Source organism: Lepisosteus oculatus, chromosome 4 (genome assembly GCF_040954835.1).
Source record: "Lepisosteus oculatus isolate fLepOcu1 chromosome 4, fLepOcu1.hap2, whole genome shotgun sequence".
NCBI classification, from domain to species: domain Eukaryota; kingdom Metazoa; phylum Chordata; class Actinopteri; order Semionotiformes; family Lepisosteidae; genus Lepisosteus; species Lepisosteus oculatus.
Window position 1 is genome coordinate 24774828 of NC_090699.1, and position 26465 is coordinate 24801292.

Genomic DNA, 26465 nt, shown 5'->3' on the forward strand with positions numbered 1-26465 from the left:
ATGGAGGGAGATAGAGGTGGTATGTTAAAAGTAAACCAAACAATAATGAATTTTAGCAAGGCAAATTATGCTTTCCAATACCTCAAGCAAGCTGCATCACCACATCTAAGGGATTATATTTTTGTATAAATATATACAAATACGTGAGTAAAAATATATTATAGTGGTAAAAGTGCAAATGTATATAGCACTTCAAAGTCTGTTTCTTTCTGCTTATTCTTATGCAATGAAATGAAAATAAGGAGCTTAGGAAGATGCTGATCCTGCTGTAAAGGGATTCCAAAAAAAGATTGAGTATGACTAAACACAGCTGAATAATTTATCCCACACATTTTTAAGGAGCTTTCGATCTCAAATGAGTATGCTCTTACACGTTCAATATTAAAAATAAACTAAGAGCAGCAATTGAACTAATGAGAACAATAAATTCTCCAACTGGTATCAAAATTTAATTACTCGTGGAAATATGCAAAAAGATACAAATGCAGTAAAGTACAGGAAACACTTCTCTGAGTAATTGGATGAACATCTAAGGTACCTGTGTACCAAGAATTAAATAATAAATGTAGCATTTCAACAGTCTTCGGCTACATTAATTGCACTGGGATCTCTTTTGGAGGGAGGGGAGAAAAGTAATACAGAAGCATAATAAAATAATTTAAAAAGTTCCCATTAGGAGTGAAGTAATTGCTTTTTTAAATAAAGGATGGCAAAGGTAATTTCTGGGATCCGCCTGTTCTTCACTCATTAGTGTGAAAGCGAAACAGTTTTTTGGAAGGAAAGGCTCAAGAAAATTATTTTTATGTTAACACAAGTGGCGTGACTTATTACAAATTACACTTATTACAAATTCCAAACAATAATGACATCATTCTGTTATGTAACGTGTCATGCATCACGTGTGTCTGGCATGGTTTTCTGCTATTAGATGCTGTGGGAAAACTACTTTCCATTCTCATAAACTATTTTAAAAAACACAGCTTCTGGAAAGACATCTTGTACCTTTTTGCCAATAACTACTGGGGATAACAATCTGATAAAAAAAATAGCACTGTTTCTTCTTTCCAGCTTCTGGTAAGTCGAGGGTACCATCCATCCATATTCTATATCCAATAGAGGATCACAAGTGAGCCAGAGCCCATACTGGCAAGCAACGGGCACAAGGTGGGATACACCCTGAATAGGACACCAGTCCATCACAGGGCACACACAGACACTGCCTCAGAGCTGCGAGGCAGCAGTTCTAACCCCCCACACCACTGTGCCACTATTAATGATTTGACTGGAATCAGGTTTTCACTTAATTGAACTATATAAGTGAATCACCACTGTTTTCAGGTCTTTACTCATTACGAATAATAAATTATCTACATAACCCAGTGGTATGCAGCCCTCCAGGACTAAAAGTGAATATCACTGATCTAAGCAAATACTGTCTCAAGTTCTGTGGGGGCAGTGGATTGACCTTCTCAGGTATCCAAAAAGAAGCAAATGAATTTTTTCATGTAGAAAGATCATGTATATCTTTCATCCTTATCATGCCAGTGAATAGCATTTACATTCCGATATGGTCACAGACATGAGAACTGACACTGTATGACTCCAAAAATACTGCTTACTACAATTTCTGAAGTCTAACCATAGTTTGTTGAACACATACTCACTCTCTAGTTAGTGAGTTAGCATGTTTTAAGACATAGAATTGGAAAAAGTAAATGAAATACAAGGGAAATGCAGAATACTCACTGTATATTGATTCACCTTGCCACATTTTTTCTAATATTCCAGCAGGCTACAGTTCCTTGGAAATCCACGATGCAAATTGACATCAGTATGCCAATATGCAAACTCACTGATCACTGTGTACGGTCACTGGCTGAGTTGTTTGATTTGCTTTGCAAGCACAAAAATATTCTGTGTTGTGTATTTTGCCATTTAAAAAGCAACAGATTCAGAAGAGGGATTGTACTGAACACTACTAATATAAAAAAATCAAGTAATTTAACTATGAAAGATGTATTATTTATACCGCAACCCACATTGTTACATTTTACGTCTACTGTAGGTATTCCTGCTGATTCTGATTTAGGGGTATCTTCAGTGGCCCCTAACAGACACTTTTCACATGCATACTAGCATGTCAATGTATGTTTACCTTGAAAATGCTACCGGCTCTCATTACCTGAAACCATCAGAACAGTTCCTTAATACAAAATCAGAAAGAAAGCTAAGTAGGATAAAACTGTTGTAACAGAGAGTAAAAGAAATCGACTAATGAGAAAGAGCCTTAATTTGTGAAATGAAGAAGCAGTTTGTAAGGGATGCATGATACTGGTCTTTCATGTGGGCTAAATCACTATATTGTAGTTTGCACTATATATCCTGGAAAGACATCAAGGATAGAACAATTATGAAGAATGCCATCAATGACACTGAATGTCAATCAATGTAATTTATTAAGTTAGCACAGTAGACATGAGATACATTAATAAAATAACACTATTAAAGCACAAAAAAAATATTGCCTTGATGTTGTCAATTATGGGGTCTAAGACAAAATCAACAAGTTTGAGTTTTCACTTAAGAACCTTACAAACTTCTATCTTTCAAAACTCACCCATTTAGAAACTACAACAAAATATATTATACATTAACCTCATTTTTAATAAGGCCCTTCGAAACAACAACAGCCAGACGGAATCACAAGTCTGCCCCACCTGACAATCACAAATTCACTAATTCCAGGTTTCACAGAGGTATTCTGAGCCTAACATGGATTTAAACAAAACATTAAGGAAGTCATTTGGTTGGTAATTAAGACAGAACATTACTGATGACAAGGAGAAATATTGCTGTCTGTGTTCCCTTGGTATTTGTTCCATATTACATCATTTATAATTAATAAAAGTACTTTCTCAAAACAACAGTTCACAGAATAATATGCAATGTTATTCCAAATAAGGTGTTGTCTTTTGCTATAAAAAACATCTCAATACAGAATAAAAAAGGACCTAATGTTGAAAAATGTGTTTTAAAATGCAGACTTTTTTTTATTATTCATGACTTTTCTTCCACTTCACAAGAAAAGCCAGAGGTGAGAAAAGTGCTTATTTTTCCAGATATCGGAAATAAAAAATGTTTAACTGCAATATTTTTGAGCAGTACAAATCAAGGTAGCAGGAGACCAACCATACCTTCTGTCACTGGCTAGGAAGTTACTATTTTTGGAACATTGGTCATGGAAGGTACAGCTGAACAAACAAGACAAAGGAGAAAAAATACAATCTCTCAAGCCTTGCAGAGATTTGTCACAGTGCTTGACCTACTTTGGAAACTGTAATCTAAACTTTAAAATGGTGATAAAACATTCAGTTTTGGGGGCTGCACATTAATTCCAAGTTAAAATACACTAATTTACATTTTCTTGCTCTTTCTTAAAATTTAATATAAAGATTTAAGTAATAAGTCCTAAAAAATGCATCATAAATTGGATTATGCCCTTGATTTGTATGAAAGTATTAACTCACAACTGCTGGAATTGTCATGAAAGGAGTTACTTTAGTTATTTATTCTCCTTTGTGAACAAGGCTGACTGTTCCACTACTAGCATATCCCACTTGCTTATGCTTTGAAATTTACATGTTTAATGTGGTCGCTTTTCTCTCAAAGGATAAACGTGTGGGTTTCCTTCACAAGGAATGCCAACCAAAAATCTTCTTTTTAGATAATGATGAATCAAATAAATATTTGATATACAATGTAACCAATTTTTAAACTTAAGGTATTTATTGTATTTGACCTAGTACACTTTATTTTCTGATATTTAGTACATTTTAAAACTTTATACATTTAGCTCAGGATGATCACTTTAGAAAGCTTGGGTTTTGACACTTGTTTTTAACTTCTTTCATTTTCGTGAGCAAGCAGCAAACAGGAAATGGTTAGAGACCAAGGCACAATCATACCCAAAACTTTGTATTGTTTCCTTTATAATATTAAGCACACATTATGCTAAATGCTATAATGATGGTACACAATGGTGTAATAAAAATATAAGTCTCTCTTAAGAATAAAAAGGATATGCAGTACTACATACATTTTAAAAATCTAGGGATCCCTCTTCTAGAAGAATAGGAAAGAGTAACATTTTTTATTCCTGAGCAGTGGAACTCCCAAGTCCTCTAAGTCAGGACCATGCTGTTATCTTCTTCAGCTGGACTACTTAAGACATCCTGTTTGTTCTCTGGTAAAGCAAATATCATTTGTCTGACACGAAGACATTTCACAGGCTATCACATTTTCTACATTTAGCTAATATCAATATAATTGGCATTTCCTGTCTGGGGCAAAGATGGGGAGGTGGGGAGGGAGTTGGGAATGTTTCTGAGAAGGTTGTGAAAAATTATTTTGTCACTGCATTTCTTATCCAGCAGACGGGATCACCTTATGGCAATGGACACGTTCAAAATGCAATAAAAGTTAACCTGCCATATTAGTGGACTACATATAAAGTCCCATAGCTGTTTCCTAGTCATAACATCGGGAATAGATTATAAAATGATTATTGGGCAGGCCATAACGGAGATTGAAAAAATAACTAAAATCAATCATCACAAAGTCGTCAACTTTTTTAATTTCAATATACACATAAACTGATGTCCGATTCAAATACAATGTCTAAAGTATTGTGACTTAAACCAGACAAAAAGGGTATAATCTTCCCTTTCCCGCGGAACAAAAAAACTTTACTGTAGCACGAGATTAATACAATAGTTCTGTTTGCAATATCTATACTACATAATTCAAATTGATGGGACTAGCAAATACATGAATCACTAATGTTCAACCAATAAAGTCAAACGTAAGATGCCGAAGAAGAAACACAACATCCTCAAATCTAATTATTTTACTTAATATGTTTTACACCTAGCGTACTTGATTAAATAAATACTTATTATTATAAATAATGCAAGGTCTTAAACGCTAAACACTGGGACCTTTTTTCTGTTTCGTGTTTTGTTTTGACCCCAAAACAATAGTCAGTACGGTTCACTTATCCCTGCCATGTGAGCCGTCTCAGCTGAGTATTGCTGCCTGTAATATATTTCCCATGCCTGGGCTTGTCACAAAGCAGATTCTTCCCTCTGCTCCTGACCTCAAAGCGGCCCTTCTGTGCTATTTTTGGATATTTCCTTTTACAGATTACATTAATTTGAACTTTTAAAGAACCCCAAACCCAGCAGGGTACTTTCTTCTCCCGCCTGCACCAATTGTCAAGTGTTGAAGAAAATCTCTGGTTGAAAGTAATGTGGGTTGTTGTTTATTGTGTTACATTTCTTCTAGGATTGGCCTAGATTGTTCTGGACAATGATTGCTACCCAGACAGATTACAGCTGGAAACTCCACAGTTTTGTAATTGGTACACAATAAAAATATCTGTGATTTGCATTTTGTGTACAATAACCTAAATGCTTTTCATGTATGCTGTTTCTTACAATTTCAGTCCACATACGGCTAGTTTTACAGCCACCGTAGAAATACACTGAAGCACTTAGGTCTATAAATTAAATTTGTTGTTATGTTCATATGAAAAAATGAAGTTACTAATTAGGGATCTATGTAGTGTAATCATCTTTTTAAAAACACAAAATGTTAAATTATGTTCTTTAATCAAAGGAAGAAAGATATTAGGAAACTAACTTTAGTACTGAGTCTTAGCACAGAAAGCACACAAAAGGAAGTTTGTTTGTAGAAGTGTACAATAATTGTTTACATTAATCTTGCCCTACTTTTTAGATAGATTGCAATTTAAGCTGTTCTTGGGATCAAAAACTCATAAAACACATCTTTTCTTACAACTGGCTTGGTTGTCCCTTTTAGCTGATAAATTTGTAACATTCAATCAATATCTCTTGTGTGTAATATAAAGATTTTAGAGACAGATATGTATGGATTTAACATATACATTGCAAAAAGTTGTTTCCTGTCACTTTCAATTTAAATAACCTAAATATTTTAAATTGGATTTACATCACGTGACTGAAGAAGCCAATTGAGATGCGTGACCTGATTTCCTACTATCATGTGTTAAGTATCAGAGGCATCATGCCATTACAGAACTTCCCAAGGCAATAGTTTGCCAAAGAAAGGCTTCAGATCTTTGCCCAAACTGAACTATTAGGTGTTAAGAACTTCAACAAACCCTGTTGATGACAGACATCTGTAGGCTGCAAGACCTCCCAATCTCTAAACATTAAAACCAGAATTCAAGGCCTCACAACTCTCCTCTATAAATTACTTATTGAGGATCGAAGTACCATTGATCCTCATTGCAGCTGTGTTTTCTAAAATAATGACTGTTGTTATCTGACCAAAGGACCACTGCATAGTCCTCAGTGTTCCAGGATTTATGGTCTTGTGATCATCAGGCCTAACCCCTATAGAGTTAACCAATCTAGTTAAATCTTCTTAGGGCAATCTCTGGATGAAGAGCTGGAGATTTACTCCATTTTCTAACTACTAAATTGCCTCTCAGTTAATTCCCTTGCATCTGGCATTTTTGTATCAATGAGTAGTTTATAGGATAGCTTGTGGTCATTATGAGTGAAAAAGTATTAGAAATAATTAGAAATCAGAGCAGAAATGGCAATCTTATTACTATGACTATTGCTATTACTTCCACCTTGATCATAAAGCTACTATTCATTTGGACAGGCACCATAACAGAAGTAATTGAAATAATTGTTTTGAATCATTTATTGGACTGTATACTGTTACCGTAGTATGAAACAGCAGTAACATAAGATTTCATAAGATCTGTCAACAACAATACATTCCTGCTAATCTGTGGGTTACTGTAAAACTACTAGACAAAATAATATCTTGTCTTACTGCCATACTTGATTTGATACAGCCAGAAATTTTCTTAGCCCTGCCCTACTGAAGACCACTTTTTAAAGATGTTTAAATTATAATTAATAATAATAATAATTGCTTACACTTATATAGCGCTTTTTTCTGGACACTCCACTCAAAGCGCTTTACAGGTAATGGGGACTCCCCTCCACCACCACCAATGTGCAGCATCCACCTGGATTACAAAGAATGACAGCTGAAATACTGTCTCTTCAGATGAAAAGAACACTTCTCCCCAGACATTTGCCAACTGCTTCATTCTGAGTCAGACTCTTTCACTTCAAAGTTATTTGCTGTGAGATCCCAAAGGCCTGGGTTTCGCAGTCTCACTTCATCCAAACATTTTGACCAGCAGATGGTAGAGGCACAGCATCAGACAGACTAATGAAGTGAGCAGACCTTGACCACAGTCCCTTGCTGGAAATACCTCCAAGGTGAATGTTCGAATGTCAAGTATATAGGGATTTCTATTGTCTCCTACAGTATTGTCTCCTAAAGACATTTGAACTTTCTTCCTGAACATGTTAAAATAAACAGCACCTGGACGCAAACATAATGAAGAGGAGTCAGGTGCAAGAGCACCAGATGTTTAGGTGTTGCCGACTTGTGAGACGCCAGTTTATATTAGCCAGTGCACATAAAACAATACACACCAGTGTAATCTCTTTACTTACATGGAAAAACAGTGTATGCTATCTTCATAGGACACACAGTGCCTAAACTAAGAGACAGCATTACATGACCAAATAACAAGAAGAAAAAAGTATCTTTAAATGCAATGCATGACAATTCTTTAAATAAATGTTAAAAATGTGCAATCAATCTCCAAACTCCAGCTTTACAGCAAGCAGTCATTTTCCTTCCCATGTGATAAAAAAATCTCTAAAACAAATATACTTTTATGGACTATAAATAGAACCTTGGCTTAAACCAAAATCCTTACTGTGTATTGTTAAAGTCCTCCCTTTCGGAAAATTCACATCAACAGAGAGTAAACACAAGTCTTTGTCCAGCAGGTACCAGATAACCTGCCAGTCGCAATCAGTCAGAGGAAAACATAACAATAAGTGAACAGATAAGGTCTGTTAAGTAGAATTCAAATCTACATTGTGTAAATTATTGGCAAAACATGTCTATTTTAGAACTGGCAGTTGTTTGTGCTACTATTTTTACTCTCATCAGCAAGGGAAGCCAGGAACAGCAGGACTCTAAGGCAAGTATCAGAGACAGGCATGTTTATACAGTGCTGTATATACTACTGCGGATCGGCCCAGTTTCTATTAGCCCTGATTTTCTGAGCTTGATATATAAAAGATAAACAATTTTGTCTCCAAAAATCTGCTTTTGAAGAGAGACCTATATTTTCCAGCTCTCAAAATAAAATATAAGGGGTAACAATTTAGCTATGTCTAAAGGAAATGAATTCTCAAAAAATGCAATATTAATTTCACAACAAAAGCAGCTTGTAATACTGTATACCCCGGAGCTACATTAGAACAAAACTTTTTTTATTAGGATCCTCAAAATGCAGTACAATACAATCAAATGGGCATTTTACTTCTGCAAAGGGCAATCAATAGCATTACTGCAAAATGGAAATATAAATACTGAGCTTATTACTATTGGGATTTATAGTATATTTATTAGTATATGGGATTTTCACATTTCATTGAAAAAGACACTAATATTATCATGCCATTCACAATGTGGGACAATCCCACAATACATATCTTCACGCACTACATTGCACTCTATTGTTATGCTAAAACCGAACCCCATCATCAAATTAAATACAATTGTGAATACCATCTTGTAACAGTAACAGTAATTGTGAAATGTTACTTTACAAGGATTAACCCAGGACAAATAGGTCTCTTCAGATGCATAGCAAAGGATTAAAGTGAAATTTACAAAGCAAATTAAACTAAAATGCTTGTTTACTAACGCTATATTTATATTAATGTTCCTTACAGACTTAATAAGTAACAAATTATTCACAAATTTAAGATTATTTAAAAATGAAAATGGTTTGTTGCAACCCTTTTTATTGCACCATGTCTTAAAGTGAAGTGGCATCAGTAATTAAATAAGTAATTGTTACAACTTCTCTAATCTCTGTCCAATTTCACCAATAGGAGCTCTTCAACAAAGCACCACAGCAACGACTTGTATTTGATGAATCGTATTTAAATTTACTTAGTTAAGTTAAACTTTATTACACTGGCAGGAGGTACAAAAGCACTGACGTACTCTTCACGCATGTTCTGCTATACTCTTTCTATTATACTTATCCTAAATCCTAAATGTCACAAAAGTGCATTTTGGGGTAAAGGGTCATAAACCTGGACATTATATTACTTTTCAAGGAAAACAAGAGAACTCAATCTGTGCATAAATGAGCTTGTGAGACTTACTATGGCATTAAATTCATACAAATTCATACATAAATGCAGTGTTCACAAATTCAGCCACTTACATGACATTTCTTTCAATCAAACCGATCAGTTATGCAGTCAGTGCACATCCAAAGAAGAGAAACCAGATACATTCTTGAACTTGAACTGTTCTACACCGTCAGCATAAAATAACCAATTCTTCTTAGTCTCAAAGAGTGTACACTATAAAGGGAAAAGATTCATTTACTGTATTTAAAATCCTCTATGTTATTTGTGAAACATGAACCAGACAACACAAATGGACAAAAAGGGGTAACATATCTATGAGCTAACGTTTTACACAAAGACTTGTACAGTAGAAGTGGAGCAAGCAAACACCATGCTGCTGAAATCGATAAGATTGCTCCCTTCATGAAAAGGCTGGACTAGATCCCTAGATCAATCATCTTCTAGCAACCAAATTATACACATAGACCACATAATTGTAAACCCTTCTTACCTATAACCTCTCTTACCCATTTGCAAATTCTGTCCCCTTTACCTAAAAATCATGCACTCTAAAAACCATAAATTTCGTAAACTAACTTACCAACAACACACTCGGGTCTTAATTCCAGAAAGTGGGTTTTAAAATCATGGAGTTAAGGAATATGAGAGTAAGCATATGAACCTGACAAATGTCTTCTAGAGGTCTTGTAGTAGACCTCCTGCCCACACATTTCTAAGCCATCACCGGCCCTGACTCATGGTGACCAATACTCCTCATGTTGTATAACACTGCTTCTTGGAAAGAAAAACGTGGCAAATTGGAATGAGTTTCCATTGAACTGTAAAATTGTAAAAATGTATATTGTTCTAAAAAATGTAAGTTTTTTTTTCCATCAGAATTGTTCATATAACACACCTGGCTTTTGTAAGCATTTTTCACATTTACACACAAGTTGCATAACTGTGGGGAAACTGCTGTGCTTTACCATGTGAATAATTCCTGGCAGAATACTGCATTCATTCCTCATTTGACAGCTGCTTGCTATCTTTAGTCTTTGTTCACTAAAGCATGGTAGATATCAGAGCATAAAAAGAGGCATGAAATCCAAACAGCAGTTAGCACCCACATTCTGAAAGAAAATTGGTGAATGTGGAGATTGTAAAGCTGGCATATCTTTATAAAGCACATCTGGAAAATTATACCTCGGCTGTGAGGACTTGCAGAAAGAGCTGCAATCAAGCCATCACAGAGGATTCTGAAGACAGATAGAGAAAATAGAAAAAGGGTTTTACTTTCATTTTCTTGTGAGGGCTGATTGCAGTGCATATGACAGATGGTGAAGTTTCACTGGATGCAATATCGGGCATAATAATTATATAGGACAAAAATCCTTGAAGGTTCTACTGTGGATGGGAAAGAGTACAAAACAGTGGATAACAATATTACTACTTTTACTGTTATGTACAAGTTTGTTATGACACTGTGTCATAGGCTTTTATAGGCTAACTGTTTGTTATAGGCTGCTTGTTATGACACTGTGGGAAGGTATACAAATACACACAGTACAAAACATTTTAAAAAATGAGCTCACTATGGTAAGATACATACTGTATGTTTCAAATTAATAGATAATGATAACTGTAAAAAGGAACTTACAGTAAATGCAAAAATGTGTTAAATATTAAAGATCTTTCAGGACTTGGGCTCCACACACTATTTAATTCTTAAATCAAATCAGCCTTTTTGATTGTTCTCACAGGCTCAATGAGCTTCTAGGTTCAGTCATATGAAATGCCCAAGGAGACAGTTATATGAAATAGAGGCTAATAATGATCAAGAAAACAATACTGGTCAATCCCTGAAAACTATATATATATATAATACCAGTTTCAGATTTCTCCTGAGCAGTGCTAAGGTTCAAAAGGAATTACAATTTAGTAGCAGATGAAATAACTAACTACCACCATTCTTCAAGTTTACCTCAGTGTCCTGTCATTTGAATGGCTTGAGGTTAATCATTCTGGTTATACAAATACAAAATAATCAAACGAAATGATCTCTGATGTCACACATTATTCAAATAACTGAATCAAGAACAGATTTTCATTGTCAATAACACTTTATTTGCTGGAAACAACATAGATCTATTACATTTATTGCATTCCAAAGTGTTTTATTCATGTTTTAGTAAGGATTTCTTACCATAACAAAGAAATACATTAATAATAACCAGTGTATTGCGTATCAGTGTCACTCTATGAATCCTTACGTCACATTCAAGTGTGACATCAATTACCTTGTAGCAAGATCAGATTTCAGACGATAAACAAGCCTGTGCCTGGATATTGCTGTGATTGGAGACCTCAAGGAAGACCAGGTCGCTGCTGTACGTGATGGACCAGTAGGTGGTCCCCTTCCTGCTGGATCACAATTTCCAAACCAATGTGCAAGTATGGCGACCAAGCACATTCTTCTATAAAAGATGCCATCTGCTAAATCAGTGGTTCCCAAACTTTTGTCTTATGTACCCCCACAGCCCTTTCAATATGGCTCATGTACCCCCTCATCCACACCAAACCAGTATGATCCTGAATGTGTTCATTTAAACTGATATTAAATATTATTTATAATATTATTAAACTGGATATCATTACAATGATTCATTTTCAACCAAAAGCCTAATTAATGATACTGCGGGTGAAAAAACAGAGTCAGACTCACAAAGTAGATTAATCTCCCTTTAATGAGACACCTGAGCCTTCTGTCTTTCAAAAGTTTTGACAGTTCTGGAAGCAGTGTGGCCACTGCTGAAATCAGGCTATTCTCCACATTGAGTCTGTTCCTCTGTTTGGTTTTAATTTGGGTCAAAGCTGAGAAAGCCACTACACACGAGTAGGTAGATCCAAAGGGTAAAAGTTCATTAAGTGCATATTACCTCAACTCAGGGTAGGGTATTCCTTTTCCACATCACACCAGAACTGTGTCAGCGTCTTGTCTGCAAGTTTCATCTTCAGCCCACGGTCTGAGGACACATCCATCAGATGTTCCTGCAGTCTGGAAGGAAGGCTGCTGCCGCTCTCAGTCATACTGAAAGGGTTTCTGACCCAGTCCAGTTTAGCAGACCTGGTTTCAAGGTCACTGAAATATTCAGTTGAACTCACTGTTGAGTTTGGACACATGTGCTTTCACAATATTCACTACAGTAGCTCTGTCTGTGTCAGTGGTAGTAAGATGGGCATCAAGCAGTTGGAAAAAGCTCACATCTCCATCCTTACATGTCCTCTCCCACAGTTTGACCTTCCTTATGAATCCTTATGAGTTCTTTCAGTTTAGTGAACACAACAGCAAGGGGATGCAGGTGCTCCTTCAGAAAAGCACAAACCTCAGTGCGAAGTTCATACAGTCTCACTAGTGTTTTGCCACGAGATAACCACCAGACATCAGTATGAATAATAATAATAAACTATTTATTTTATATAGCACCTTTAAAGGTGGATTCTCAAAGCGCTTAAAGCGCAGTAGCTGCTCATGATCTGATCCAATGTCTTGACAAAGGCAAATATACAAAATAAAAAAAAAATATACAAAATATACCATTTCAAGCAATTATTGTTATCAAACAACTCAATCCTTTCACCAAATCCAACAACCAAGCGTCCTTCTGAGAAAAACCTAAGTACCAGTTCTAACCTGAAACTCAATGTTCTCAGTGACATCAGTACACTCAAAAATGGAAGCATGGTTTCCTCTGCATCATTTTTGCTGAATATTTTTTAAAAACTTTATAAATAGGAATGCACAGTATAGTCTCAAACACTATCAACTTGCCTGTTGCTGACTGTGGCCAAGCACGTTAAAGCAAGAAATAATTTGTCCTCAATTAAGAAATTATATATAATTCTTAAGGCAAAAATGTGCAAATTGTTATCCAAAATTACCTATTTTTAACAAACATTTTTGATAAAAACAACTACCCGACAACTGCCTCAAGTACTTAAAAAGGCCTTCAATCTAAAAGTTTCCTAAATTTCACCCAAAAAAAAACTTTGATGAGATAATGTACTAACCTCCAATCTCTCACAGGAAATGAAACTGTTACTATTATAGGTGCATATTTGTATATCGTAAAGCACTTTTTCTTAAAAGACCTTTCAAGTAAAGTGTTTAATTTCCAACATGGACAGGTCTGTCACTTCTGAAACAATATATTCAGAATTTAAATATGTAGATTCTTTCATCACGGTCATCAAATTGACATTTTTCCCAAGCCTACAAATTTGACCAATTATTTAACTTTTCCCTACATTTGTGTTATTTAATACTCATTTTGACTCATTTTCCTTTTCCACCATTAGTCTAAGACAATTACAGAGAACTTAAATAATAAAATGGTAACTTAGAAACACCATTACTTGAATCTTATAAAGCATTAAGACCATGCTCTTTTCAGCTACAGTATGTAACTGAGTCAATTCTACCTTCTTTTTTGACAGGTCAAGTGATAAGGAGGGCTTATTTTCCTACAAAAATGAAAACCCTGCAAAAAAAACATGCAGGACCTGATCAGTCTCAAGATTATGTAATATGTTAATAATAAACAAAATTATTAAAATTTACATGTGATTTGGTTGCACCAAGAGATAAACTGAGGAAAACTATACATTAAGGTACTGTGTATTAAAATAACTTAAAAAATTAAACTACTTTCAATGGAAGAGAAAAAAAAATAAGGCCTCTTACAAAGGTTTCTTCTGATACGAAGAAACTAAGTATGTCAGTCTTTGAACGTTAATACCAAAAAGGCCTTAAACCTAAACTTGGAAAAAAATTTTGTACTACTTAGATGCAAAGTCTAAATCACACTAAAAAGTTGTATTACATTAGAAAGTACAAAGAACAAGCAGCAGTTCCACATTAGCTGAATTTTCTCAGATCTAAATTCTAACTCTAAAGCTTCCAAAACTAGGCCACTCAAATTATAGGCTCAAAATAGGCCATTTTATGCCCAAGAGCTATGTCCCCTTTGAAGTTAGCACTCTATAGACAAGATGGAATCTTGTATAACCATGCAACATCTCTTTTTATATACAATATAAATAACCTCAAACAGTGGACAAGTCAGTAGCCCAACACCTGGGAATACTTAATTTAGTTTTGGAACTAGTCAATACTAAAGTTCGTAATCTGCAGAATAACTGATTTATACTTTTTACCTGCATGGAAAAAGACAAAAAGAGACCACAAACAAAGTGAATGATTGGGAAGATTGGTCATTCCAATCCAGTAAGAATCTTGCAGAAGACAAGAGCAGTGTAGGCTCAAAAGTAGGCTCAAATATGATTGGAAACAAGGATCAAGGTAGGAATTACAAATAAAGAGAGCATGTCACCCGTAGTGTTGAATAATTAAAAGTCAAAGACTTATTAGTAATAGATAAGAATAAATCAATCACACAGGTTTCTGGTTGTCCTTCAGTGGGACCAGAGGGAAACACCTCTGTTGAAAATTGGTAATCAATGATGTCGCAAATTATCAGCTGTAAGGAACAGAGTGTTTTGTTTATATGTAATATACAAAAACCATAATGCTCACAAACAGCACAACACACCTTTTAATAACCCTACAAAGACTTTATTTTTTTCTTTAGATTTAGCACAGGAAAACTGAAATTATATTTTACTTAGAATGTTATTAAAATTAAGTTTAAACCTATGTCAACCTTTTGGGGGATTTGTTGTTTCACATAATACATGTTTAATACATAATTTCATGCAATGAAAATAAATTGCTAAAGTCCCTTACGAGCATACATACCTTATACACCACAGATCATTATTGGAAAGCTCCTAAAAGTGATGCTTAACCTGCAATGGACATCCCTCAGTGAATTCTTATATTCAAGTGGTACAGGTGGATTGGCTGTGGCAAATAAAGTCACTTGTTTGCATAACCACTAGTTGTTTGGGCATTGGGAACCTGAACCCACATATCTCTGTACTGTATATGCATCTAGCAATAGCCACTGCCCATCCTTGCAGTACCCAGTAAAACAGTATAAAAATGAAAATATCTCTTCCAGCAAAAAAGATGCAAATTAATTGATAATGTGACGATCTTGTGATTACAATGTGTCAGAGCCCAAAGCCTAATTTGTTCACTGGTTGAGCTCAAAATGAATATGCTCTGTAGCTTCAGAACAATTGTAATTGTATTTGAACTTTTCTGTTATAAGTATAGTTTTACAGAATAAACACCGAAGATCTTCAGAGAATACTTTTAAAAATTATATTAAATCAAACTTGGTCACTGCTGTATTACTTTCTGAAAGCAAATTACGAGGTCGATAAAACAGATTACTCAGGCAGAAAACTAATGACATATTACAAAACAGCCATATCAATTATATTAATAGACATGAAATATTACTAATCAAACAATACTAACCAACAGCAACTACCTCTGAGAACTTATTTCACTGGTGAATTAAAAACATCCTGTTGTTCGAGGACAATCAATACTAAAAATCCAACTGCCTTTCTTAGCAATATTTAATGTTCATTAAAACTTTGCTGAGCAGAACATATTGCCTAATGAAAACTTTCAGCCTTAACATTATAATCCAATGCACATTACTTTCTAACAATACCAGCAAGAAAGCAAAATAAGCAAAGCCAATATTCACACTATTTCCACAAAACAGTTTTACTGTAATAAAATTGCTTTTTAAGATGCAATATTTTGTATTTCTGACCATACCCTAACGCCTAAAAACTAAAACACAAAACGATGAAAATTAAGTTTATTCATACATTAATTTCAGTCCTGAAGAATTATCAAAAAAGTAACAATGACAATGTGATACAAACTATAAATACAGGAATCTACTGAATGTACAGGGATTTTTCATCTTGTTGTGTGTGTGTTACTAAGAAGACTCTGTCAAAAAGTTTTTCCCCCACAGCTGACTTTGTAGAAGCAATAGTTTTTTAAAAAACGATTGCTTTTTTCCTTCAAATTTAGAAAACTTTCCCTTCTATTCCCTGAGGCCATAATTTGTCATCTTATACATAAATAGTATTTATCAATACTATTTTCATGTTCACATTTTCAGTGGCAGTAATTTCCTCACTAATACAGCTTCCTTTTCTGATTTATCAAATTTTAACAAGCATGATTTTGCCAAAAACAAACCCTAAAGGTTAAGAGGCCTGAATTCTAATTCGCCCCCATTTTTTATTGAACTGCCAACTACTTCTTCTTGAACACGCTAAACAGTCAAGATATCCTTCTTGCGGTGCTTACACCCACACAAATATCATAAAAAAAACAAACCACCAATACTGTAACGAGCTAATCTTCACCTATTTTCAGATAATTAATATACTCTCCTGTTTACAAAAGGGAGAATACAATGCCATTGGATTTATAGCTTGCTTTTAGCATAGCTTGACTCTTTTCACTTTCTGTGACTTTTGCTTCAACAAAAAAGTGCTTGATTTAACACTTCAAACAGCATAACAAGCCATATGTGGTGTTCCATATACCTAAAAAATGCAGTTAAAGAAGAGAGGTGTAAAAATTAAAGAAACAGCTTCCACGTAATGACAAATTTGTAGCACCACTGTTCAAAAGAGACAGTCTACTGCCACACACTCAAAGAAACAGTGAAAGTCAGCCCACAGCATTTTAGACCTGTTTAAACAAATGGCAGTGTCTCAGTTTAGTTGTCTGTCGACATTCACAGTTGTACAAAGTGGACAATCTTGGCTGGCATAGAGGACACAACATTGTTATCTGCTTCACAGGGGGTAAAATACTGGGTGGAGCTGGTTTCCTTTATTTCATTTTTAGTCACCCTGCTGAGCTTCTGGTAATTACAAATACTGAGCTGTCTCCAATACTAAAATGCCGCAAAACTGCACTTTCTTTCTATACAATTAAGATAATAAGTTTGATTTAGCTCCTGTATATCTTTCTAACCCAACCAGACACAAAGAAAGATACAAATTGTCACTTTATAAAGACAAAACTAAGCAACAAAAGCACTTTGCTGTCCATTCGAATATAATTAACATCACACACGCAGTGGCAAAATCCCCATTCATAAAGTGACAAGTATGTTATGCAACTGACTTAAAACTAAGAAAAAAATCATCCAATCACTTTGAAGTGTGTGCGTGTTCTTTTTTTCATTGATTAGGCTGTATTGCTGTAAGTCTGTACGTCTTGGCTTTTAAGGATCAATAAAACTAAACTTGACTTTTTCTCTCCATGCATGTCACAGTCTTTTCAATTTAATTTGTGTTGCTAAGATCAGAGCATAGTACAACACACCTCATCTCCTTCAGCTCTCTGCCTACACTTCCTTTCAGAACTGAACACAAGATGGCTCAAAGAACAAACAGCTCTACCACTGAAAATCACCCTTTCGAGATTTACTATAGCTCAACAGCATTGTTTTTTGGGAGACGTAATCATAAAATCATCAATGTACAGTTGCAAATTATGCCGTACATGGCTTCAGAGGAATTCTAATAGCTGACCGCAAAACTGTTTTTTTTTTAAAATGAAGGATTTGTTGTAAATTACTTTTTATTTAAAAAATTGAAGATGGGAATGAAAATAAGAACAACACAGCATGACACAACATTACCACCTACCTCGCTCATCACTGCAATAACGCCTAGACCTATGTACAAGAAATTCAACAGCATATATAAACAAAATATTAACATTTTCAAACAAACTTAAATTCCAATGCAGAACATAGTAAACAGTGAGCTCTTGAATATGTTATAGACAAGCCACGTTTGTTTCCAATTCAGCAAATTTACTAAGATTGTTTTTGTCCAGTTGTGCAGCAAAAACAGTCAAATTATCTTTCAAAGAAACCCTCAACTGTGTACCACAGAATGCTAAGTATTTGACCATACTACAGAAAAAAATCAATAAACACCTCCAATTAAGCTATAAAGTACATCTGAAAAATTCTAATTTTGTACCAGAATGGTATTAAAAAGCTAGCAGGGAACATTTCAAGTCTGCCAAAATTGACATGGTGAGCTGATAGTGATGTGTAGCATCTCAGCACCTATGATATGTACTGCAGGACAACGTTATAGTCAGTTCTAGACTATTAGACTGTTATTTTTAGCACACCCTTTGCCTGACAGGTTAAATATATACCACCAATACAACAGCCTGAGCACTCATCTCCTTCATGTTCCCACTAAAGATCTAGGGGTTTGATCAAATGACTAAGAAAACTGATCCGAATGTTGTGGAGACATAAATAGAAACAAAATATTATTTTTTTTCCTGAAACACTAACTTTCAACAATGACAATCTTCCTTGTTAATCATTCCCCTAACCCCAAGACAACTGAAAAATGCTATACAATTCATGTCAATAACATCCCCTTGTCAAATGTGTGATTCACTAAGAAAATTACAAATTAAATAAGACATGCCTTGTTAAAAAAAAAGCTACAATGGCCAAAAAACGTAATGTTTGCAGTTCATTGCACCTATCAAACAAAGAGAAGAACCTGAGGTGTCCCCTGACCTGGATGAACTGGGAGACAGAGGATCAAAGGGAACCATCTGGTGAATTACTCTTGTTAAATAGCTCCTTGGTAAATCATTAGATTTAAATCAATACATAGGAAAACAGCACAAAAAGAGGCAAAGGAGACGGAAAGACAGGAAACAGAGAAAGTCAACCGATAGAAGAAACAGTTGAAAGAAAAATCCCAGTAGGAGGACCTTGTTCTGATCAGCCTTGAGAACCAGATTCTAGCTAAACCATTTGAACCTTGTTTAATAGACACTGTCGTTCATCTATTTAAGGAAATTTTGAGTTACTTTATTGTGGAATCCTAAGCTAGTGATATTTTTTTAGAATAGGGAGACAGATTTCTATTCACTTTTGAGCACCCTGGTTAAGGTAAGGGAGATTTAGTGTCAAGTCGTATTCTATTAATTCAGGATGTAAGGTTTCTCTCTCTTGACGGCCTGTTCAGGTATTACATAGGATTTCAGGTTTTAGGATTAGCACTTGGGTTTTTTGGGTCTGTAGAACACTGGCTTCTGAGTTGCTTTGTTTTGTAAATAATGTAACATTAAATGCTATATGTTGTGTAACCTTTTGTGTTTAGCTTTGGTAATAAATATTTGTTTGTCCTAGTTGGCCTCCAATCTGTAAGTCTTTTACCAGTGATGTACCAGAGAATTAAGATGTCTCATGCCTCAAATTATACCTACTGCTCGGGTACATCTATGACATTGAGGTTTTAATTATTTACTTTAATTACTGTATTTCCCGCTCTCTATTTTCCTGACATTCTCCTATTTGAAACAATATTAAAAAATTATCAGAGGTAATATGAGAGTCAAATATCATAAACATTCAGGTAGAAGAATCACAGACATCTCAGTTCTCAATAAAAATTATCTTTGTACAAAAAATCCTATGCAATTCTTTAACAAGGGAATGTGGCACATACAAACGAAGGGCCGACCTCGGCTATGTGCACAATTACAATAAAAGAATGCCACCAATTATGTTAGTATTCTAAGAAAACAGAAAGAAGAACGACATGCCATCTGATATCCACATATTCTGTGTATCCTTTCCATTTCGACACAGAATCTTGCCATGCCACATATGGAAACCACATAGGGAGTATTTTTTTCTGGGACTCTGAATGGACTACTGCATTCACTTTCCTCTGGTAGACCCATGATGAGGGGATTACGACGGTATAAACAGCCCTGCATTCCAGGCTCTCCAGCCTCACGGTCTCAACTGATGTCTCAGTATTTACTTCCTTTTCTTGTTCCCTTTGCTCACCCAAGACCAAGTCCAGTTTCAAGATCCACTGAATGGGGACATCTGAAATCTTACCACAGCCATCTCAGTGTTTACAACTTGTGCTTACCATTCCATTGACTGCTTCTCTTAAACAGAGAAAATACCTTTTCTACATCCACAGCATCTAAGATGGATTACAAGCACTAATAAAGTACAAGAAATAATGAGAGAGTGAGAACAGGAGCAGGTAAAAAGGGATTGTAGGCAACATGAATGCTGTTGCTATCCTGGTGTAGTTGTCGTAGCGAGAAATCTCAGCAAAAAAATGTTTTAGTGAGTTACATTATGCTAACAAATATACGCAAGAATAGATACAATTAGTATCAGTTTTTTTTTCTTAAGACTTCACTGCCTTCCTGAGTACCACTTCATATTGAAAACGAAATGCACAGCATTTTTGGAACCACTGAAAGCCTTATAAATTACTCGTGTATGCTACTGCTAGCACAGGTCTCAGGGGCAAAAATAAATATGATTCTACTTCATTACTTATGGATTGTGATAAATTATTTAGTCCCTCCACCTTCTGTTTCATAACTGACTAGGAGAAACCATACGAAGTACTTCAGGCGAGAGCATAATTTTATTAACTCCTGTGCAGCAGAAAATCTAAAACAACACAGAGATAGTGTTCACCAGCAAAGCAGAGGGCTAGGCCAAATTTCTCTTTGTTAAATGGACAGAACGGGATTTCTCTTCTGTTCTGCAGTCACCTTACTGGACAAGTTCCTGGTGCAGACGGGTAGAAAGTTCTTCCGGTGAACTCAGCCTTCAGAGCTTTAAACACTCTCACACGCATTTCTGCTTCTTACTGTAGTATGTTGTATGTTGTTACACAGGGCTGTCTGACTACACAGCATACACTTACATAAACTACTTGTGTAAGCTGACATTTGCAGGTCTCTGGGGTACAAATAAATATGATTAAACTTAATTATTCACTGCTTGTGATAAATTATTTTATTTTCATAGGTTTATTATAATCACTATTAACATTATGAACTAAGATCAAAGGGCTTCTCTGGATTTTCACTATATTTTCAATTTTTTGTACATTTTTCCACCACATAGTAATATAGTACATACTGTATACATATGACACCCGAAGAAGGCTCCACAGTTTTTTCTCTTTTCAGCATGGAATAAACCTTTACTTGTTCCTATGATACATATCTGTTATCATACACAGTTTTTAATGCAAGTGAGCAGTTAGCCATCATCTTATCTACAAACTTCACTATTGACTAACCCTCAGGGCAAGGCCTTTGCAAACCTGCTCTTCAGGATGAGTTCTTGGCTTTCATAGATTAAAATCCAAATAATTGGTCAAGGTTTATTAAAACTTCCAAGAACTATTCTTAACTGCACTTTTTTACATTGTTTTAATCTCAGACAGGTGGATGCTTCAGGATTCAGTAATTCACTCGAAACTGCATTTTTTACATTTATGAGCTGGAAATAGTAAAAATGTTTTACTAAATTAGTTATTCATTCATCTGAGAGATCCGACAATTTATTGAGAGTAGGAATGAAAGCCAGAAAAAACTCAAATCCGAATCCTTACAATAAGTTTGTATTCAAGGAAACAAACTGTCACTACTATAGCCATTCCACTCTAAGAATTGTGAAAATGAATTGTGTTACTGCTTCTTAGCAAGCTTTAAAAATTAATAAAAGTACATAAATTTGCATTTTTATGAGAGTTTTAGCATTTCAGGGGAAAGACGCTGTGATAGCCAGGTTTAATACACAAGCTGGTCAGACCAGAGAATGGAAACAGAAACGTGGTTACCAGATACCCCGATACCATGACTAAGATATCACAGCTTATTTCAGATCCACAAAAGTAGTAAATGACAACCACATGGGACTACTAGTTTGTTTATTAATAGAAAAGGCTTCAAATACAGAGAAAGTCTGTATCCCTCTTCATGTGATTAAAAAGTTGTGCATAATTCACTATAGTGAAAATATCAGAATATCTCATTAGAGCTGTTCCGGTAAACCCTGAGATGGCAGGATGTTGTTTAAAACGTGCAAACACTTGAAACCCTAGCAAATATTTTAATTTTTCTATCCAATAACAAATAAAGCTTAAAAAAAGCATGAGTAAATCAATGATTTGTTTTCCCTGACTAAAGGGAACAAAGATGTAACTGTTATATGTTGCAACTTCCTGAGAACCTCCAATGAAATGATGAAACTGTGATAGATATTTGTCTTACACAATTACAGTCTAATTCAAAATACATGTACCTTAAGTAAAATGTATAAATATCCATTAAAATAAAGTCCCTTAACATATACAGCTTTAAAGAAGTTACAGAAACATATGTTCAATTTAGAAATGATTTAAATAAATACATGGTTTAAACACTCAATATCTGAGAAGAAGGGGTTGACCTCATTTCATTCATACTTAAATCATACAACCTTTGGTTTTGACTGAGAAAATAGCCTGTCCTGAATTAAATTAGATATAGTAACCATTTTGAAAATCATTTTTTCAATCTACTGAGAAATTAGAAGCACCAAAGTAGCAATAATACACAGTATGTTTGGGTAATACCAATTTACTGCGAGAATAAATATAACCTAATACAGGAATTTAGTAACTCAAATATAAAGGATAACACCAGCTGAGCTTCATTTGCATCTAAAAAGGCAATAATACAACTCATTTGACATCTTAAGATCTCACAAAGTGTTACAAAGTGCAATGGACACAAAATAAATGTTTTCTGATACTCAGGTGAAGTCCACTACTGTCTAGGCTAGGACTGAGAAATATGAGGCAGAACACCACTGGTTCAGGACCAACAACGATTATCTAGTTTTATCTCAGATCCTTATCCTCTTCTAGGGTATTTTATCGATTAATCTAGTCTGAATTACCATACTGACCCTAATGAGTTTAAATAGTACCAAGTGTACATACTGCAAACTGTTAACTGTCCCATAAATTAATTCCTGATATACATGTATATCCTTCCCACAACAAATGAGGCAGAGTTATTTTTTTTATTATAGTCATAAACAGTGTTAAATAATGTGTGGCAGCTTATGTACAAACATTACCAGGTTTCTTAAGCACCCAGGCTAAACTATAAATAAGGGTCAAAGGTAACACGTATCTACTTCTTAACCACTGTACACACATGCATGCATGGACTAACACAAATGTATTTTGAGCGCAGAAAAACTATTCCCACTGCTATAAAAGAAAGGTGATGACAAACCTTTTCCTTCTAGAAACTCCTAAGTGCTTCACACACGTTAAAACCAAATGCAATGCAAAGTAAAAACAAAGGTGGTGAAACTAAAACTGATAAAAATTAAAATACATTCTCAATCAATTGTACTCTTTAGGCAAACTTCACCATCTAATTAAACTTTGGAAAGTTCAAACTTTCTAATAAACCTGAAAGAAAACATAACAATAGTTAGGTAGCTACAGTACAACAGGAGTGCTGTCACGTTTATCCACAGTGGAGCAGGTATGTCTTATTATTATTCTACCAATATATAACTGATACTCAACAAAAATGCCAATAATTAAAGTAGGCAAAATGTCTTAAAAGTCTTTGTAAAACATAGGTCATATACAACTACTGAAGAGAGCAATTATTTGGGCTCAACAAATGGCCACTTGTTAAGACAGATCAGGGAATATCTATGATACAATTCAAAATAAAATCATGAATCTAGTGCAAATTAGTATACATAAGCATTATGATATGTAGTTCAGGTGGGTAGCTGCGTCAGCATGCGTAGGCTGCAAAGGAACAAGTAATAGGTTTATTCCATGCTGAAAAAAAGAAGAGAGAAAAAACAACGTTTCGGCCGTGGAGCCTTCTTCAGGTGACACCTGAAGATAACCTTTAAACTTAAAGATCAGCATGTACTATCTTAAAACATCACCAGTATGACCATAATCAACCTGTTCCTAGGACATCAATTAATTGATTTATAAACAATTTTTATCTTTAATGAACATCTGAAGTTATGGTTACAGCCACACATTCTATTCCCCGTGATCATGCCCTTAAGTACCGTATACCACTTCTCAACGTGCTATTCAAGATACAGCACTAAGTTACAGACTATAGCTAAAAAAATTAATATTCACGGTAGCCTGGTACACCTAACACGGCTGCTTCACAGCTCCTGGATCCAGTTCCTGGCTGCAGCAGTGATCACATTGGTTTTTGATGGGTTCTCTTACCACCTTCCAAAGATATGCTGACTAACATCTACTGGTCTAACTGCTGTGTAGGAACACGTAAAGGTTTATTCCATGCTGAAAAGAGAAGAAAAGAAATATAATGTTTGGCTGTGGAGCCTTCACACACCTGATGTTGTGTTTCATTTCTTCTCTTTTCAGCATGGAATACACCTTTACTTGTTCCTTTGCAGCCTCTGCATGCTGACACAGTTACCTACTTGAACTTTTTCCCTCTGTGTACTTGTGTGTGCCCTAAAATGTACCTGCATCCAATTCTGGGATTAGCTCCAAACTGCTGTGACCCTTACCACCAGGAAGAGGAGGCTTGCTGATAATGGATGAATGGAAGATGAAGATTCACATTTTTCCAGAAAATCCATCATTTAAAGAGTATAGCACCCAATTACACTACAAGTCACCTACGTGTTAGTATAAGTAAGTTTACTCTTAGTTCACTAAATGTAGATATTTTGCTAATTCTACTTTACAAAATTTGTTTCATAGGACACAAAATTTTGTATAAGCAAAATCAGCTTTGATTGTAATAATCTTATATCAACTCATGCAAGTGATACTTTCAATCTGACTTTAATTAGTTCAATGATTTCCTTTTAGACTGTCCACCATTTGAATTTAAATCATTGTTAATGAAAGAATGAATTCTAGTCAACAGTGGAAAAGAATGCTGTTGGTACCCTGTCTATACTCATAAATTCCACTTCCACTACTGTAGAATTAACATGATACAGTCCTATTTATAAAATGCATCAGACAGAAACGCATGTAAAAAAGACTGTGTGTAATGTGATCTACAATAACAGTTTTTGCTTTGCTGTATGTTCCCAGGCACGATGGAGCTCTTTCTTAAAGATTCCACATTCCAAACAGGCACATTACCCATCCTTTCCCCTCTCCAGATGGCTCACTTTGGCCTGTCCTCCAGCCTGCCACCATAGGTTCCAATTAAAACGCTGCTTCACACAAAAACAGTATGCAAATTCCTCTGTGGTATAGGAAGTCATGTGGAGTTTCTCAGTTGTGATCTTTTAATTTAAAAAAGTAAACAAACACACCTTTCTCAATTGGTAAAATAAATTAGGAGGAGCAAATGCTTATTAACATAAAAATGTAGCTGCTGTAAGAGGCTATTATATATTTGTGCTAAAAATATACCTGTCCTTTTTAGCTTAAAACTATCACCCTTTGAAACCAAATTTCTGTTCTATTTCTTCTAACAAATGTATTTTTAACATAGAACACACTATTACTGAATCTCTGCATATTAATCCAAATATGATACTTTTTTTTCTTAAGCCTGCTGGTTCAAGAACTTTGGCTACAGCCAAATTAATGAGATATCTGGGGACTGCAGGATAGGAAAAAAAATAATAGTCTGCCAATCCAGAGTGAACTAAGAGAATATCTGGGAAGGAAAAAAAAACTAATAACTTCCTACATGACCCCTCAGGGAAGGTAAAACATCTCAGTCCATTGAAAGAATCCGAGTGATATGCCATATTTAAAGGAATGAGGGTTGGATTTTTATAAATTTGAAAAAAATATTACACTTTACATTCAGCTTTTGCATGCAAATATTAATTTTAACTATGTTTGTCAGCTCAGCTGGGAGGTTGAGACATATTACTCGTACTGGAAAATAGGAATTCCTTGCTTTATCAACTTTCGCTCAATGTCAGACGGACTCTGCAGATATTTTTCTTTCTAAATCCTACGTCAATTAAATGTTAAGAATACATCCAAATAAAATTGAAGCGCAAATGCTATAAACTATTTTAAAAGAAAGTTCATTGAAAAAGTGACTATTACCTTAGATCCATTAGATAACTACCCACTGAAGCTAAGCAGGGTTGAGCCTGGTCAGTACCTGGATAGGAGGCCCCCTGGGAAGCTATGGTTGCTGCTGGAAGTGGTGTTAGTGGGACCAGCGGGGGGGCATTTCTCTGTAAGAGTAGGGAGTTATCCCGGTGTCAAGGCCAAATATCCCCCCTCGGCGTTTACCGTGGCCTCAAATTGTCTCCATGTACTGTGTGATTGGCTTGCACTTGC

The 26465-nt window shown here is 35.1% G+C and overlaps 1 protein-coding gene across 2 annotated transcripts in view; it reads right to left on the reverse strand.

The window, feature by feature from the left end:
* LOC102688033 (inositol polyphosphate-5-phosphatase A) overlaps nucleotides 1–26465 on the reverse strand; it is a 145466-nt gene that overhangs the window by 112055 nt on the left and 6946 nt on the right. The window lies entirely within an intron of this gene.